General features: G+C 44.3%; 1 pseudogene; it reads left to right on the forward strand.

Annotated features, from left to right (window-relative positions):
* The first annotated feature begins 352 nt into the window (after positions 1-352).
* LOC123255689 lies at positions 353-2,430 on the forward strand (annotated as a pseudogene).
* Positions 2,431-4,471: the final 2,041 nt, after the last annotated feature.

The raw sequence follows: 4,471 nt of genomic DNA on the forward strand, positions 1-4,471 counted from the left end.
CTTGGGGTCAAGACTTAGCTTTAAATCCTGTCTCTGATGCTGAGAGGTCCTACCCTTGAGTCTCAATCTGTAAAATAATGACATCTGTATTGCCTGTGTAGTACTGTAGTACCTATTTCTATAGGGTTGTTTTAAGTATGAGATAATTGAGGACATAATTTTTGTGGACATAAGACTTTGCAAGGCTCAAAGTACTTAAGGAATGCCAGCTAGCACCATTTTGATTACCTCAGCTGCCCATCAGCCCACGGCAGAGAATCTCAGGGCCAACGGTGATCACTAAAGACATATGAAGTCCTGACAGGAAAGCTTGATGCCAGGATTCACAACAATGCTGGATCTTTTTTCAAAGCCACCCATTTTTCTATCCAGAAAGGGTTGAAGCTACCATTGTTGGGGGTGAGAAGCTCAGGAAGGGGAATGGCCTTGGCAGGTCTGTCTGAGGAGGAAAGCTTGGGATAATTCTTGGGACACTTCTGTGGGGGATCTCATCCACCCCAGTTGGATCCTGTCTGCTGGACACTGTTTTTTTTGGGTGAAATACCTTTCTTCCTTTCAGGGGTATTGGGGTGAATGAATCGGGGGTGGGACAGAGAGCCTAAAGGCTAAGAGGAAGGAGAGCTGGACTTTAGTTTAGACTGTGACATCTACTAACTCACTGTATGCCCCTGGAAAAGCTTCTTCCTCTCCCTAGATCTCAGTTTCCTCCTCCATAAAATGGGGATACCTTCTCCAACCCTGACTTCTTCATTTGGCTTTTGGAAGCAAAAACTCTTTCTCATCTGCAAAATACCCAACGTGTAGGATGCTTACTATTTTAGATGGGAAATCCAAAGGCAGGAGGACAGTTGGCATGAGAACTAGAGAACTTTCTTTTATTGTGGTGGTGGAAGGCTATGGGAGTTCTAGGAAGTTTCAAATTCCCAGTTCTATGGTTGGGAACTAGAGGACACAGGTGGGCACTGTTGAGTTTCCAGACTTTGGACTGGGCCATGTGGCCATGATCCCGTCTTCTCTAAGGAACATTATCTCTCTCTTCCTCCAGGGCTCAAAATACCTCAAATCTCATGGTACAATTGGGGCAACAGAATCTATATGAAAAGGACAACCTGCTGCCCCTGGCCCAGATCATTGTTCATTCCAACCACAGTGATACTCATCAAGGCTCTGACATCATCTTGCTAAAGCTGCAGTCTCATGTACAGCTGACTGAGCATATCCAACCCATCACACTCCCTTCATCTTCACAGACCTTCACCTCAGACATGGAATGCTGGGTGACTGGCCAGGGGGACATTGGTTCTGGAGGTGAGCACTGAGGGGCTTGGGGTGGGGGACGGGGCTCTGGGATTTCCCAGGGCTAGCACAAGCCTAGGAACAAGGCTAAGATTAGACATTTCAAGGATTGTGGTGAGGACAGTAGAAAAGATTGTAGGGATAACATTTCCCTTGTTTTTTAATTAATTAAATATATTTTGACTATTCTGGGTTCTCCTTTACATGGAGAAGAGATGCCACTGTCCTAGATTCCTTGCCCCCTGCTCCCAGATTCCTGTGCCATGATGTTCAGACCTATGGGCAGAGGCAGTAGATTTGGGGTTTTTTTTTGACAGAGATTCATTGTCTTGCGCAAAGAGCATTGGATTTGGAATCAGAAGCTCTAATCCAAACTTGGCTGCTTATTACTTGGGTGATCAGTCAAATCATTTCCTCTCTTTGAACCTCAGTGAAAGGTGATTGCTAAAACATCTCTCAGTTCCAAATGACTATCTTATTCTAAATGACAGTCTGACTATACTCCCCTGTGGATTTGGTGTCCAGGCATCAGACTCCTCCAGAGAACAAATGTTAGCCTTTAAGACTACCATTCTTTCATCCTGGTTTATAGGTCCCTCATTCCTCAGGGTAGAGACACTGTGCCCACATCCATTCTGTTTTCCTCTCTGAGTCAACTGAAATTTTCTATCATCTCTTCCCTCTACAGTGCCCCTACCCCTTCCTTACACCTTGAGGAAGGTAAAGGTGCCTGTGATGGATGCCCTAACCTGTGACCGGAAATACCACCAGAATTCCACCACTCCCCAATCTGAAAGGAGAATCTTTGATAACATGATATAAGTTGGTGCAACTGGCAAGGACTCCTGCCAGGTGGGAAGCTCCACATGTCTTCTACTTGTGGTCTCTTCTCTGACTTCTAGATCGAATTTAGGAGTCTTGTGCAATCTCTGTCCTTTGGGTCATGCTAACAGATTTTGTTTTCTTTCAGGGTGACCCTCTGTAAGGTACAGGGCTCCTGCCTCCAGGCTGGAGTGCTAAGTTGGGGTGAACATTGTGGTGCTTCCCACAGGCCTGGAGTCTATACTTGTGTTCCAGCCTTTGTGGATTGGATCAATCAATACTATTATGCTATTAGAACTGATCATCAGGAGGGTTTGGGGAAAAAAAAACACCTGGAAAGCCTTACATGAACTGATTCAAAGTGAAGTGAGTAGAACCAGGAGAACATTGTATATAGTAAGAGCAATATTATAAAATGAACAACTGTGAATGACTTAGCTAGTCTCATAAGGACAATTCTAAGGGACTCATGATGAAAAACTCTGACTATGACCTCATTTCTTGGCAAAGATGCTGGAATGATTTGCCATTTTGTTCTCCAGCCCAATTTACAGGTGAGGAAACTGAGGTAAATAGAGTGAAATAACTTGCCCAGTGTCACACAGCTAATGTCAGCATCCAGATTTGAATTCAGGAAGATGAGTCTGTCCTCCACTGAACTTTTCATGATAATACAAGTACAACTCAAATCTAATTGCCTGCCACCTCTGGGAGGGGTTGGGAAGGGAGGAAGAGAAACAGTTTGTAGCATATAATTTCTGAAAATTCATGTATATATTTGTTATTGCATGTAACTGGTAAATTAATTAATTTGAACTTAGAATTGTCCTGATGAGACTAGCTAAGTCATTCACAGTTGTTCATTTTATAATATTACTCTTATTATATACAATTCAACCAACACTGTATTGGCATCTCAATTTTCTGATCATATTAGCCAATCTGATAGGTGAGGTGGTACCTTGAAGTTGTTTTCAGTAGCATTTCTCTAATCAATAAGGATAGACTGTTGAGAGGGAAGACTTGAAGCAGAAGCACCAATTAGGAAGCTACTGCAATAAAGCAGAAGAGATCTGATAAGAATCTGAGCAAAGAGCAAGATTGCAAATGTTAGGAGATGAATGGGGATAAAAATGCCAAGATCTGGCAACTGATTAGATATGTGGGAGAAAGGAGAATGGAAGGGAAGAAACATTTATTTTTGCTAAGGTTTTATAAATTTGGTTTTGAGTGAGAAATCAGGAATTAGAATGAGACTATGGATCTAGAGGACTATTAGGATGTGGTGTCCTTGACAGAAATAGGAAACTTCATAAGAGGCTTTTGGGGAAAGATGAGGCCTCTTTTGGATCTTATGAGTTTTGACACACATTTGCGGGGCAAAAAAAAATTGGAAATGTACAACAGGAAAATGATAATATGGGATTGCCCGTGTGTGCCTTGCAACCCAGTCTCTCTTGGGCCTCAATTTCCTCTCCCATGATAGGTAAGACTCCCTACCTTTCCCCTATAATAGCTACAACTACTGGAATCAAGTTCTTTGACTTCCACTACACAGCACTCCGCCCCACCCTTATCTCTAGCTTCAATTCACGTCCATGTTCTCGCGATACTTAGTGAAGGCTGAGAAACCTCCCGCCGATTCGTCACAAAGCGTACCCAACGACCGAAGTGAAAAAAAGACACCCAGGTTCGCCACCCTCCGTCCCCCTCGCCCTTATTCACGCCTCATTTTTTCCCCTTTGATTTTGTACTTGTATTTTGTTTCGTGGGTCCCATTCAGTATTGAGGAATTAAAAGGACTCGAATGCAGTTGGGATTCATTCCCAAGAGGCGAAGTAGAGCGGGGTGGCGTCGAATCGAGGATGGATGGTAAGTGGCCATGGGTACTCGCTGGTGAGCGCGGAGTACTGCCGGGAAAAGGATACTGAATGAATAGGTGGCTGCTCAGTACGGTACGGGGGAACTAGGGCGTGGTGCCGGGGTTTTAAACTTAGCAGTAGTTGGAGCTTGAGTCGGTGCTATCGTGAATATTTACACTTCCGGGACTGTCGTTACGTGAGTCGTTGTGAAGCGGAGCTGAGCGGAGCGCTGATTGGCTGCCGCCAGCAGGGGGTTAGGCGCAGGCTGAGCTTCCTGCTGTGTCTTATTGGCTGGTACTGGCCAAGCCCCTCCCCTCCCCTGACTTGCCCCACCTCACCAGCCCTAGTATGTCTGGTCTCGCCTCAAGCTCCGCCCTTATTCCTAGATTGGCGGGTGTCTGTGTCTGAAAAAAGTTTTCACGTGCTTGGTACTGAAGGATGGATATTTTTTTTTTTAACATTTATTAATATTCATTTTTAACATGGTTACA

This window comes from Gracilinanus agilis, unplaced genomic scaffold (assembly GCF_016433145.1).
Source record: "Gracilinanus agilis isolate LMUSP501 unplaced genomic scaffold, AgileGrace unplaced_scaffold5011, whole genome shotgun sequence".
Lineage (NCBI taxonomy): Eukaryota > Metazoa > Chordata > Mammalia > Didelphimorphia > Didelphidae > Gracilinanus > Gracilinanus agilis.